We start from the raw sequence: 15,165 nt of genomic DNA on the forward strand, positions 1-15,165 counted from the left end.
GCTCTAAGTGGATGAATAAATATAAACAGCTCACTAGTAAGAGGTTTAAATCCTGTGTTTGCATATTACAAACTGTCAGGCCCTGGGTTATTTATATAATTTAACACTCAGTTCTTAATCTGTAAAATGACGCTCTTTATCTCAACTTAAGACTTTTCTGAAGTTTCACTGTTGAGCAAGTTCCTGACACAGAGTAGGTGCCTAGCATGTCTGTCTTTCCCAATGAGATACTGCAGTTCAGGAAACAGAATGTTGTCAGGGAGTGAGTAGGATAAGACTTCGTAGTACGTACGATCATTGGTGCCCTCATCGAGGTCATGACACTTAACACAGTGTTTCAGCAGCAAGCAGGCATTTTTTAAGCAATGAGATTGTGGGAGCCAAGACCGAGGTGTGAGATTTCAACATTTCAGGTAAATTAATCTTTTTACTCTTTAAAAACAAAGCAAAAAAAAAAAAAAAAAAAGAAAGAAAAGAAAAAAACTGTACTCTAAATTTTGGGTGATTAAAAAAATATAATTCTAGAAAGTTAAAATCTAGTATTGAATTTGTTAAACTTAGAATAAATTATGACTATAATTTCCAGACCTAACATGTATTTCCTAATACGCACCTCCCCCCTCAAAATGTCAATATAGTGAAATAAACGATTTTTGTATGGTTATATCTACACACATTTTAAACCAAAGAAGAGTAGTGAATATATGATTTCTGAATTTAGAAGAGAGCTTTCGAGGTTTTTCTTTTTTTTTTTTTTTTTAAAGATTTTATTTATTTACTTGAGAGAGAGAGAATGGGAGATAGCACGAGAGGGAAGAGGGTCAGAGGGAGAAGCAGACTCCCTGCCGAGCAGGGAGCCCGATGCGGGACTCGATCCCGGGACTCCAGGATCATGACCTGAGCCGAAGGCAGTCGCTTAACCAACTGAGCCACCCAGGCGCCCTCGAGGTTTTTCTTAATAAGAAAGAAACTGGTGGATGCGAGTAAACCAATCATTACTGAAAAGTTTACTTGAGACAATGTTCTTTAAATTTTTAATAGGCTCCCATTGAATAGATAGAAAAATTTCTCCATAATTTCAATAGATTGCAGGCTGTTCCCACAGAGTTCATGTTTGTAAATTCTGCAGGAAGCAGGGGGGGTGGAGGAACAGGTTGGGCGGTGTCAGGAAGTGATGGGACGAGGGATATCGGGAAAGGCAAGAACTCTACACGTGACAATAATCTCTACATGCATGAGTCTGTGCAAACATCAAAAATGTTTTAGGACAGCTTTCCTTTAAAAGCATACTTTAATATAAACATAGGCTGAGGTAATATTCTTCATAACTAACATAGAAAAAGCCCAGCGTTTTAGGCTTCTATTGTGATCTCAGATGACCCATGTCAATTTCTCCCTCAATCTAAAGAATCAACTTTTAGTTGCCTTTCTGATAGAAAAAAAGAAACACTTAGATAATACTCCATCCCCTGAAGATCACCTAAAAATGAATGATGAGTAAAATTGTACAGTTTATAAAGTATTTTTATATACTGAGATATTTAGATATCTTCACTCTGTCCCTATCAAGACCCCTTATATGAATGGAGGTTTTAGAGTGGTAATTAACCAAGTCCTTATCTTCACTCAAAGATTGGTGCAAATTAATATAGAGAGGAATCACACTGATGGAAGGTACAATATCAGCTAAGGCCACCCTAGGAAACCGTGTTTAACCTAGGCAATTTTTAACTTGGTGCTTTCTAAATATAGTAGCCTCCACTTATCTGCGGTTTCACTTTCTTCATGGGACATCTGGAAGCATATGTTCCTCCTTCTGACAATACGTCAGAAGGACAGTAGTAGCCTAACACTGTGTCACAAGGCATACCTCACTGCATCTCCTCATGTGGGCATTTTATTGTCTCACATCATCACAAGAAAAAGGACGGGTATGGTAGACTAAGATATTTTGAGAAAGAAAGAGAGACCATATTCACATAACTTTTATTACAGTATGTTGTTATAATTACTCTATTTTATTATTTATTGTTGTTAATCTCTTACTATACCTAATTTATCAATTAAACTCTATCATAGGAATGTACATATAGGAAAGACAGTGTATATGGAATTTGGTACTATCGGTGGATTTAGACATCCATTGGGATTCTCGGATGTATCCTCCATGGGTAAGGGGTGACTACTTTAGACCCGACTTTCTAGTCATGTAGACAATTGAATGAAACACACGTTTAGGAATCGGCAATAAACCAACGTGTGATGGTTAATCTTATGTGCACACCTGGCTAGGCTGTCATGCCCAGTTGTTGGGTCAAATAATAGTCTAGATGTTGCTGTGAAAGTAATTGTAGATGTGATTAGATTTATAATCAGTAAACTTACAGTGAAGCAGAATGCCTTCTATAATGTGGGTGGATCTCATCCAGTCAATTGAAGGTTTTAGGGGCAAAAATTGAGGTTTCCAGATAGAGAAGCAATTGTGCTTCAAGACTGCAAATTATAAACGTGGCCTGAGTTTCCAGGCTGTTGGCTTGCACTACAGATTTCAGAGTCAAGACTAATATCAAGTCTTACCTCAATTTCCAATCTTCAGGGCTTCCCTACATATTTCACATTTGCCAGCCACTACAATCATGTAGGCCAATTCCTTAAAACAAACCTCTCCATAGAGACATCTATACCTACATATCTATATCTATATATCCTATTGGTTCTGTTCCTCTGAGAAATAGAATCATAACACACAATACAATATAAAAAACAAGTAGATCCATTTTCAGTTTCCAGACATTGAAATAACGCCAGTCTTGATGGGCATTTTCTAGAATAACTGAATTCCTTAAGAAGGTATATTGAGTAAGAGCAAATGTACCAGGTAGAGAAGCACAATTCAACACTCCTATATTATTTGTCGCTAACTGGCCTTGTGACTTTCTCTCATCTCCACCTAAATGTATTCATCTGTAAAATGACAAAATTAGATTAGCTCATCTCCACAGTTTCTTCCTGCTCTAACCTTTCATAATCTCTGTGATCCATCATTTGCAGTTACTATCTCCAGAAGGACCAAGCTCAATGAAGACCTCCTTCCAGTAACATATGGCTAGCATAGGCAGGAAACATTTGCTAGAGAAATTTTCTAACGGTAAAGTAAGAATGGACTGGCCAGGAATTCCACGTCCATATGTATGAGGAGTGCAGAGGTATCTGAAACAGATTTGATTGTTTGATTAAAGTGATAACAGTCATAGAAACCCTGGTATCCATCTGCCCCAGATGAAGGGTTGTGCTTTCGTTTTGCTTGGTTGTTTAATGTGTCAGCTTTAACTTCCTCAATGATCCTGTTGCTGTCAGGGGCATAAGGATTTATGGCTCTGCATTCCTGGTCTGGATTCCTATTAAGCAAGCCCTGGCCTTTTGGATCATTTGTACCTCTAGTTCTGCAAAAACTTTGTTCAGGAATCTGGGATTTCTTTCAAAATGTAATTTTAAGAACTGTGATAAAAGCTTGTTATGCCCATCTTTGGGCTTAGAGGATGAGTCTTTTTTTTTTTTTTTTTTTTTTAAGATTTTATTTATTTACTTGACAGAGAGAAACACAGCGAGAGAGGGAACACAAGCAGGGGGAGTGGGAGAGGGAGAAGCAGGCTTCCCGCCAAGCAGGGAGCCCGATGCGGGGCTCGATCCCAGGACTCTGGGATCATGACCTGAGCCGAAGGCTGAAGCTTAACGACTGAGCCACCCAGGTGCCCCGAGGATGAGTCTTATTTTACCCAGTGACCCTGAGATTTAGGCATTTAGGAACAGAGTTAGATCACTAACACTAAGCTTACCTTCTAGACCCTAACTTTAAAAAAAAAAAAAAATGTTACCAGGGAGCCTGTGTGGCTCATTTGTTAAGCGTCTGCTTTCGGCTCAGGTCATGGTCCCGGGGTCCTGGGATTGTGCCCCACATCAGGCTCCCTGCTCGGTGGGAAGCCTGCTTCTCCCTCTCCCACTCCCCCTGCTTGTGTTCCCTCTCTCGCTGTGTCTCTGTCAAATAAATAAATAAAATCTTTTTTTTTTTTTGCAGCAATGTCCACAATAAATAAAATCTTTTAAAAAAATGTTACCTTAGTTGTTCCTGATGATGGTATAGATGTAATAATGGTCATAATAATAATAATAATAAAAGGAAAAGTGGGAGGATAAAGTATATAAATACCATCAATGTCAGTGAAATTTAGACAGAAGGATAGAAATTGGGTACTGGCACAGAATACATTCTCTTGTGTGGGACTGGTTCTTGGAAGTTACAAAATCTAATGTGTTTGATGAGGGAAGCCATAAACATACTTCTTTTTCATGTGGATTCATATTTTTAGAGTGAATCAAATGAGACTTTAGGTCCTGACTAAATTGGCCATGCCTTTGTGTGTTATACTATGCAATGTTACTGTTTTATAGGTGCTAATAGATCTGTGGTTCAAAGTATGGTCCCTGGCCCAGCAGTATCAACATCACCTAGGAACTTGTTAGAAATATAAATTCTTGGGTGCTCCCCTAGGAACACTGAATGAGAAATGGTGGGAATGAAGAGCGCTGATCCTTGTCTTCACAGGCTCTCCAGGAGATTTTGATCATGCTAGAGTTTGAGAATCAGTGCTATAAGACTGATACTCTGATTCACACTGGAATCCACTAGTCCAACAAAATTCTATTAAACATCTACAGAGAAACATACTTTACTCTTCTCCATATGCCTCTAAAAATAAAACCTAATAAAACAGAACAAAGCCAACAATCAAACAAACACAAATAAGTAAGTAGAGGGATTCCAACATGTGAATTTAGATAGCAGTTGTTCTACTTCTGTTGGTTGGAAATTGTGTTTACAGTAAGGGATCTGTAGCAAAATTGAGGCTCTTTCTCCTATGATATTAGACTATGATTTAAGCTGTTTGATATGTATTCATCTCTACTTCCACAGGCAGCTAGAATGAAATCAAAGCACTGCAGACATTTTAGACACTGCAGACCTAATATACGTAATTCCAATGTTCCTCTTTCCTCTTTATCTTTATGTATCTTCATTAGCAACCCACTAGTTCAAAAGCTTAGCTGTAGGGGTTGAAGAGAAGGCATTTATTAAATCCAAATTCAAACAAATGTTAGGTAGTCAAAATCAGTTCTGGGGAAAAAAAATAGAGATAAAGGGCCATTTGGTATCTTGATTAAAATTAACCAGAAATAATGGGACGTCTAGAAGAAGAAATAATATAAACACATAATACTAATCTCCTGTATCCAAATTACATAACAATTTGAATCCATTTAGCATTGATTTGCTATTTTAAGTACAGAAGACAATTTTGGTATGATCAGAACTATTACCACATACCAAAGATAATGTTTTGAGCCCTTGATTCAAAATCTTTAGTGTTTTCAAACAATACATGATTAAAAGTCCACCTACCTTCAATTCTAGAAATCATTTCATAATGCAAACTTAATTGGCCTTTATTAGCAGAACCAGATTAAGTAGCTTGTTGTGGCCATGATGAGCTTATCTATTATGTTCATAATTAGGACTTCCACAGCCAACAAACCCAGAGGGGATCAAAGCTCACAGCCAATCTCTGTTGCCAACAGCCACTCACACATTCTTAAATCATCTGGTTGCTATCCCTGCCACCACCAAATTCACCACCCCCTACTTTTCTTTTTCTATTTCTAATCTACTATGTGGACTAATTTGCTTTCTGGGAACCTGAAGGGACTAAAGGCTTTATGCATGGGTATGTTTGTTTTCTCAGAAGAATGCCAAAAAGAATTTGGAATTAGGGAACTAGGGGCTGGGGACAGGAATTATTGCAGTATTATCCTCAGACATTGAGAAACAAGGCAGTCTTCTGAAATGTCGGTCTTTGAGGATGTATCTTCCCACTTTATTATTATGATTGTTGTTGTTTTTGAAATTTTAAGCAACATTTTTGTATATCCATGTACTTTACAACGTCCCTCTTTCTTTCTCACCCTCTTCTGGGAACAGATAAAACCTACTTTTCTAGTTGTGCATTCTAATAAGAAGATGGAATAGATATCTGTTCAAAGTAATGTATTTTTTTAGTCATCATATACAGTAGCTAGAAAAGCTGCCAGGATCAATTTGAATGTTGTTCAGACACTTGCAAAAACTGCTGTAAACAGTTGCATTAAGGTTTAGCCTACAAATGCTGCACGTAGTGACAGTGGTCTTTTGGGTTTTTTTGCCTCCCCCCGCCACCCAGCAATTAGGGAGCTTTAAAATAGCCTGATACCCAGGCTGTAAGCCAGGTAGATTCAGTCATGGTCTCCAGCAGGGGACTCAGGAATAAGTAATTTTTTAAAGCTTTCCAGGAGTTCCCAAAGGCAGCTGAGATGAGAATCATTACAGAGGGGAGTCCACATTAGTTCTTTAAAGACAAGCAGGTTGCGAGTGTTTAGCTTCTACAACTTCTTTTATTTCCATAGGGCAATTTCTCAAATCATGATTTAAAAAAATACAATTATTTTTATGTACTTATTGGGATTGGCACTAATCAATCAAAAACCGGAAAGATGTATCTCAGCTTAATTCAGTGTCTTCTCTCTGTAGATTTTGTTATTCTTGTCCCATTTTATAGGGGGTCATAATGTTTTCTCCACCTAGGACCGTATCTTGTACAAGTTCTACTTATTATTTATATGACTTTAGGCAAGTATCCTAATGAATAAAATGAGGACAATATTACCATCTGTTTCATAGTGTTGGTGGGTTTAAGGAGATAACTCTTATTAAGCAATTAACACAGAAAGCAGACATAAAAAGGGAACTCGGTTAATAGTAGCTATTATTATCAGTAGGATCCAAAGCTGGGCATTTGGAATGTTAAAACAAATACAAATGTGATCCTAGCTACTGAATTACCACTGTTTTCAATTTAACTTGTCAAAAAAATTCATTAGAATATTTTACCATTAGATATACAGAATATAAAGTAAGCTTCTCTTTCTCACATAACAACGGCTCTGGAAACAAAGTCAGTTACCTTTTGTTCCAGATAGTGATGTTTCAGTTACATCTTTTTGGGTTGATTCCCTCCTTAAATAATCTTGTAAAGAATAGATCTGGTGTTCTCTTAACAGAATTTGTGTGAGGACAAGATGGAGACTTGTCACTTGCCTTTGGTTTATCTCATCTTAATAGGATTTGAGGAAGGAAGGCTGATGTCTGTACATACACCCTTTAAAAAGTAAAGTAAAACAGCACAACAGTTCTTCATCTAAGGCAATTCTAAAAATTTCTCATCCTAGATTTAATTATTCATCAGAGTACTTCCCTTTTGTAAACATGAAATAAAAATGTTCCAGTGTTGGGGCGCCTGGGTGGCTCAGTTGGTTAAGCGACTGCCTTCGGCTCAGGTCACGATCCTGGAGTCCCGGGATCGAGTCCCACATCGGGCTCCCTGCTCAGCAGGGAGTCTGCTTCTCCCTCTGACCCTCCCCACTCTCATGTGCTCTCTCTCTCTCTCATTCTAGCTCTCTCAAATAAATAAATAAAATCTTTAAAAAAAAAAAATGTTCCAGTGTCACCACATTAAATATGATAATCCAGGAGAAAGAAATAAAGGGTAAAATTATTTTAAAAAAAAACATGAAAAAGGAGCTCATCAGGAAGCATTTGAGCAGCTAATGAAGCTGCAATATGAAAATGATTAATCCACAGTGTAAATATGTATATATTGTATTTTTATGTTCACCGGAGTCAATTTATCACTTGGGAAGACTTACATCTGACATATCTATCTTCAAAAATTTTACGAATTATTTGATTTATTTTGACTTCTTATACTATGGCTGCCAAATAAAATATATGATGTTGAGTCAATTTTAGATTTTAGATAGGCATCAAATAATTTTTTAGTGTATGTCCCCACAAGTATTGCAGAACATATACTTAACACTAAAAAATTTCATTGTCTATCTAAAATTCAAATTTAACCATGTGTCCCTTATTTTTATTTCTTAATCTGTCAACTCTGACTTAAACCATAGTTTGTGTTTTTGATAACAACATTACAAAGGCTTTTAGCAGTTGATAGATAATGTTTTTCATTTGGCCTAAATATATGAAAGAAAGTGAGCTCTTCTGAGACTCAAAAATATGCCTATTTGAGACAAAGTAGACACATTTTCAGTGATAAAAAGTATTTCTTGTAATGAGTCAAGGGCAAAAGTTCACATTAAGGTATTTTGAATGATGCTTTACTTTATTTGATTTATTTACCGGGAGTAGAAATGATGAATGTAAGGATTGAGTTTTTTGTTTTGTTTACTGAATACAATCTGGCTTTTTGTTTTTTTAATTCACTATGAGTAATCCAATTTATATTTAGGGAAAATATCTGCAGTTGATATTCCACATAGATGTTCCAGAATTATTTTATATTATGAATAAGTGTCCAAGTTGCAAAAGGTATTGAGTAAAATAAAAAATAAACTAGGAAAGCAACTTATACACTGAACCATATTTTAATATGCTTTTAAGCATATGCTCAGTGTGTGTTTTAGAGACTCAGCTCTTGCATCACTGTGACCTCAGGCAATTTATTTAATCTGTATTTGCCTCAGTTTCTTTCTTTTTTTTAAGATTTATTTATTTTAGAGCGAGAGAGAGCATGTGAGTAGGGGGAGGGGCAGAGGGGGACACTCTTTAAGCTGACTCCCCGCTGAGTGAAGAGCCCATCCCAGCATGCATCCCAAGACCCTGAGATCACAACCTGAGCCAAAACCAAGAATCAGATGCCCATTTGACTGAGCCACCCAGGTGCCCCTTGCATTAGTTTCTTTAACAGTTATAAGGGATGATAAAAATACCTAAATCATAAAGGGTTTTCCAGAAATAAGTAATAATAATTCATAGGAAGCATAAAGTTTGGCACAAGTTCATTTCAGAAAATATTGGGTGCTTTCTCATCTATTAACATTAATTTCTGAAGTATAACCTGAGATAGTAGTTAGGGTATACTTCTCAGCATCAGGAAGCCCAATTCCTGATATCAGCACTATTTGTATGACACAGAATTGGAGTTCTATGAAAAAAAGGGCATGTTAATTGTGGTCAATAGTTGAAAGTCTCCACAAACGCATAATATGTAGTAAGTAAGTAATTAGCTTAAGAGAATATTATCTAAGGATTCCCTTCTAGTGCATTCTATCTTCTCTAGTCATCTCATTTTTGTCTCTAATTTTCAGGAAAGAATCACCCTATCAGATAAATATGTATGGCATTGTTTGGAAGGTTTCTTTGACACAGAATGGCTCACATAACTAAAAACTGTTTTTTTTTTTTTTTTAAAGAAGGAATCCACATCAATGAAAGAGTACCACAGAGCTATTTTGTGATTATTACACACTGTCATAACCATAATTCTACATAAATCCCAGGTATGTCAAACTATTCTACAATAATTCCAAATTTTATTTCTCATGAAATAATAGATTTTTTAAATCTACTGGTGTGAGTCTAGTTTTCTCCTCTGTTCAATCTCTGATACCCTTCCTTTTCTTTCTCTTACACTGTTTCCCAACCTACTGTTCTGGAATGTCACATCTTTATGTCAGAGCCCTGATTACTTTTCTTCAGGAAAAAAAAAATAAGCCCTTGCTTACATACTTAATTAAAAGTTCCCTCTAAGTACCAAGTTTTTATCAATAGTATTGTTAGGAAGAGATCGCTTCTCTCTTGCTAACTCTGGAAACTCAGCACTATTTCTTTCTTTCTTTTTTTTAAAAGATTTTATTTATTTATTTGACAGAGAGAGACAGTGAGAGCAGGAACAGAAGCAGGGGGAGTGGGAGAGGGAGAAGCAGGCTTCCCGCTGAGCAGGGAGCCCGATGTGGGGCTCGATCCCAGGACCCTGGGATCATGACCTGAGCCGAAGGCAGACGCTTAACGACTGAGCCACCCAGGCGCCCAGCACTATTTCTTTAGGCCAGAATTTTTCTTATTCTCTTCCTCCCCTCCTTTCTTTCCTTCTTTCTTTTCTTTCTTCCTTCCTTCCTTCCTCTCTCTCTTTTTTTGTCTCTCTTTCTCTCTTACTTTCCCTTCCTTCCTCTCTTCCCTTTTGTAACTAATTGCTCAGTCCAAAAGCCCAATCTTTCATATGATCTGGGGTGCACTAGAGGATATGCATTTTGTGATATGCATTTTCTCTTTAACCTGAACACTCTATATTCTCTGATTGTGACTTTCATCTTCTGACTCCTTATTCTTAGCCCAGACATAATAATTTTCGTGTGTGTGTGTATGTGTGTGTGTTTGTGTGTGTGTGTGTGTGTGTGTGTGTGTGTGTGTGTGTGTGTGTGTGTAGAGGAGAACATGTTTGGTGTCTGGGAATAAACTTCATTTTGTTGAAAGTCATGGGTTTCAGCATTTAGTTCCTAAAATATTTAGTTCTTATTGTCATATGGGTAAGAGGGTCTGACCAAGCTGTCTCCTTCCCTTAAAAGTCTCTCCCTTTTCTCTGGTCAACCATTAAAACCTTAGATAAAGAGAAACAAACAGTATTTGTCCTCTCTCTCTCAGACAAGTGCATCATTCTAAAATTCCTTAGTGACATATAATGCTTGATAATTACAGTGTTAATAATAATGGGTTAATGATTAAGTGAGCTCTTACGAAGTATTATATCAAATTATGGGTATAATTATAATTATTATTCAAGTCCATGGGATGGGGACATTTTTCCCCCTTTACAGATTTATTGAGGTTAAAACAACTGTCTACCAAATGGCAAAGTCAGGATTTAAACACAGCAGTGTGACACCAAAGCCTGAGCTCTTTACAACAATGATATGCCACCTTCCCATTTGAACATTTAATCTGTTTGTATACCCATAGTTCTTTCAAAGTTCCCTTTATCTCCAAACAATCAACTGGGAAAATAATAGTGGTTGCCCTATTCGAATAACTTGGATCAAATCTCCTTCCTCTGTATTGCATTTTGTATTTGAAAAAAACTTCATTGCACAAGTTGTCATTTGTTGGTTCATTGGTTCATTCACTCATTTATTCCCGTATTCAATAAGGATTTATTGTGGGTTTCCTGTGGCAGTAATGCTTTGTTACTCTAGCCATCTTCAAGATTAAAGAGGTTATTCTTTTTTTTTTTTTCCTGCTAGAATTAAACTCTTGAACTGCTGATGGAGTAAACTGTTTCTATAAGAGCATGCTAGGGCGCTGGGTGGCTCAGTTGTTAAGCGACTGCCTTCGGCTCATGTCATGATCCTGGAGTTCCAGAATTGAGTCCCACATTGGGCTCCCTGCTCAGCAGGGAGTCTGCTTCTCCCTCTGACCCTCCCCCCCTCATGTGTTCTCTCTCTCTCATTCTCTCTTTCAAATAAATAAATAAAATCTTTAAAAAAAAAAAACATTCTAGGGAGTGTTGGGTAGCATGACTGTGGGCCTTCTCCTTGGTTTCAGCTGTGCTGAATGTCTTTGCTGGCCATCAGATCCCCTTTCCTGGATTGTGCCATTCCTTTGCCTTGTGGAGGCCATCACCTTTTTATTTTGCTCCTGGTATGTTTTCCTGGTTGATTCTCTTCTCTCTTCTTTGCTTTGTTTTATATGGCCACAGGTACAGTAAAGCTGATATTATAAGTGCCAGGGGAAAGTCTTGTTTGAATCATGAGTTTTCTTTGTGTGATAAGAAAGTGATTATTGTTATCACCATAGAGTCTTTTCCTTGCAGGAGCCTGTGTCAGGGCTAGAAGACTGGCAATGTTATAGTCTGTAGTGTGATCTTGGGTGTCATAAAGAAAATTAGGCTTTTGGGCATTTGGAGATGAGAAACTGGAGAAAGTTCATGGCAGCGGCACCAGCCTCCAGAGTGCTACAGAGGGAAAATACACCTTGAACATGAAAGCAGGTATTGTTTGCTAAGGTTTTTTTTTTTATTAGCAAAGCTTTCCACCTTCCTTGGTTCTGGAGTCAGAGTGAGAGTGCACTCTAGTGACACCACTATTTTTATAAGACAAAGGAAAAGAATACCTCATAATGGACAACCACCACCATTCACTGCTGTTTAGATTGAGCCAAAATGTTTTCTACCATAACAAGAAATGTATTCTCAACTTTGTCCGGTGGTTGCTTCTATACCCAGAGAGAAACCCCATCTTCCTTCAGAACTTTCTGTTGTTCCCTGATAGCCTACTTGTTTGTGTGTTCTACTTGTTTCCAACTGTCACTAAAATGTCTCAGAGCAGTGCTTTCCCCTTGAGTTTTCATAAGAATCACCAGGAGAGCTTGCTAAAACCAACCTCCCACCCCCAGAGACTCTGATTCTGTAAGTCTGAAATGGAGTCTAAGAATCTGCATTTCTACTGATGTTGTTGCTCCTGGTTCAGGAACCACGTATCAACTAGCATTGTGTGAGTCGTTGAAGATTTTGAACTGGAAGGGATCTCTCAGATCATAGACAAGATATAGGAAGTGACTTGTCAAAGGTCACATAGATACTCCATCTAAGTGTTGTAATGCTTTCTATTATGTGACTCAGACTTTTTAAGTAGATTTAACTTTATTCCTTTAGAATCAGCTGAGCATGTTTCTCTAAATGGCTTCATTGGCACACATAAAACCATTATCAATATAGACAGGGTCAGGATGAAAGAGACCTTTATCCAATTCACACTACTCTATGTTATTTTGGCCTTCTTAAGTTTAAAACTACCTTTACAACCAGCAAAAAGAAACAGATTGGGGGGGTATGTGCATTCTTCTCCCCCTTACCTTAGGTTGGGGGGTATGTGCATTCTTCTCCCCCTTACCTTAGGTTGGGGGGTATGTGCATTCTTCTCCCCCTTACCTTAGGTCTTCAATGTGTGTATGACTTATAGCATCTTCGCGAGGTTTTAAATAAATCTTATTTCTCCTGACTATCCAGTATCTTTCCTTCATCTTGCATAAGGTGAATAAAACTGATTCTAGCTACCTAATTATGTTTAACTTTGGTAGAACAGGACAGGTTTCCACCAGGAAAGCTTTCCTGAACCCTAGCCCATTTGAAAGATGGCTACACTTCCAGTTTGCACAAAATAATCACAGGAGAATAAAAAATCATGTATAGTTTTTGTCTAGTATATGGTTCTGCACTAAAACAAAGAGAATGATCACTCCTTTGATGGAATAGGTCTGGGTGCATCTTTTACCACGTCTTCTCTGGTTAAGTCTCGAAGGTATGATAGATACTATAAGTCTTCTGAGTCTTTCTCTTGAAACTGATAGTTTTTGTCCTGAATGATATGCTAAGTCTTAGTGACAATTTCCAATTTGTATTTTCCTTTCTGAGATTGATAAATGGAAGTTTTTGGCTATTAGGAAGACCATGAAAGGGGAAGCCTTCGTGCTAATAAAATCATTATAATGAGAAATACCAGATGATGTCCATGCCTTCTACAGATCTACATGTACTAAGTACTCTGATGCAGAATAAAGTAATCGAAGAACTTCTACTCAGCTCCAAGAAAGCTAATATGAAAGGAAGGGGAGAGAAGGAGGGGGCTAATTTCGATGTCTCTCTGAGACATAAACTAAAATATTGTTCAAACTTCAGAAAAATTTAATTAAAGGGCCAACATGGATATGATGACAGATGAAAGGGATTTTAAAGCAGGAGACACAGAAATTCTGAAAGACAAATTACTGTCAAGGAAGGATAATTCTGTCTGGCAGGTAATATTAAAACACTGTTACGTGATATTATCTTAGGAAAAGCCTGTCAACACAGATGTGGTAAGTCACAAAACTCCTTAGGGAGAGATAACCTGTCTACCACTGGGCATATACCAGTTTGCCTATCAATTAGTATCACTGAATAGAGAAGGGATGGCATTATCATTTTCTGGATAAGAGCATGTGAATGTGTCCATACTAGGTACAGTTTGAGTTTACATTTCTTGCTACATTAAGAAACTATAGCCCAAATATAAAAATCTGTAATAAATGACATGAACCCCATAATTTTATGCATTATTTGAGAACTCCAAAAGAGACCTAAAAGAAAGGCAAACTTAAACTTATAAAATGTAAGTTCAATGGATACACATTTAAGAGGAGGGCCTGAAGTTTGATCCTATTCAAATGTCTTCATATTAAAACAAAATGTCTCATTTTTGGACATGCAAGTCATATATTACCCACTTGGGTATATCAGTGCAATATGCCTTATTGACTCACAAATGTCAAACATATTAATAGACATAAGGGAAGCAAAAAGAAAACAAGAGAAAATGATCAAAGTGCTACCTACCCAGCTCTTAAGATGGTTGCCCAGATGAATCTTTTCACAACTGGATATTTCCAATGTTTTTGTTTGTTTGTTTTACAATTTCAGTGTATAGTGAAAGAATTGCTATCACATTGAAAAAAACCTAAAAAAAAACCCACAACAATAAAATTAAAGGAAAATATTATAAAAGCAACCTCCATGAGTCCATAGTGATGTAAATTATTGAATAAATAAGTGGTAGAAGAAAAAATAAGTTATCCTTACAAAAGAACTCCATGTAGTATATGTAATCTCCCCTCAAAGAGGTGAGCTTAATTCCCCTGCTCTTGACTGAGGGCTGATTGGAATTGTTTCCAAAGAATGGAGAAAAAAATCATAACTTTACAATGAAGAAATTTGTCATATCGATATCATGTATTCCTGAAGTGAAGGGATGAAAAGGGAATTTTATCTCTGTGATATTCTCCCCCCAAACACAAATCCCAGTCTAATCCGTGAGAAAGCACAGGCTAGACTCAAGGTGAGGGGTATTCTACAAAACACTTGACCAGTGCTCTTCAGAACTCCTGAGGTTGGGAAAAACAAGAAACAATTGAGAAAAATTGGAGGAGGGGAGATTAAGGAGACTTGATGAATGGACACTATGTGGTATCCTTAATTGAATCCCAGAATAGAAAAAGGCTACAATAAACATATAATGACAGTGAAACATAAAACCTTGTTGTTTTAAGTCTTAGGGGTTTGCAACTGTGGTTACTTGGCATAAGTTAGCCTAACTTGCCAGTTATAGTGGCGAAAAGAACAATTGTTCGTTAAGTGGTGTAAGAGTAAACAGCCATCCTTTGTACAAAACTAACGGGTCATTCGGGAA

General features: G+C 37.2%; 1 long non-coding RNA gene across 1 annotated transcript; it reads left to right on the top strand.

Moving 5' to 3' along the window:
* Positions 1-328: 328 nt before the first annotated feature.
* Positions 329-11,917, top strand: LOC113908787. The gene is made up of 3 exons (XR_003515592.1): positions 329-413; positions 9,364-9,450; positions 11,757-11,917. It is a non-coding gene; the product is annotated as an uncharacterized LOC113908787 (long non-coding RNA).
* The last annotated feature ends 3,248 nt before the right edge of the window (positions 11,918-15,165 follow it).

This window comes from Zalophus californianus, chromosome 6 (genome assembly GCF_009762305.2).
Source record: "Zalophus californianus isolate mZalCal1 chromosome 6, mZalCal1.pri.v2, whole genome shotgun sequence".
Lineage (NCBI taxonomy): Eukaryota > Metazoa > Chordata > Mammalia > Carnivora > Otariidae > Zalophus > Zalophus californianus.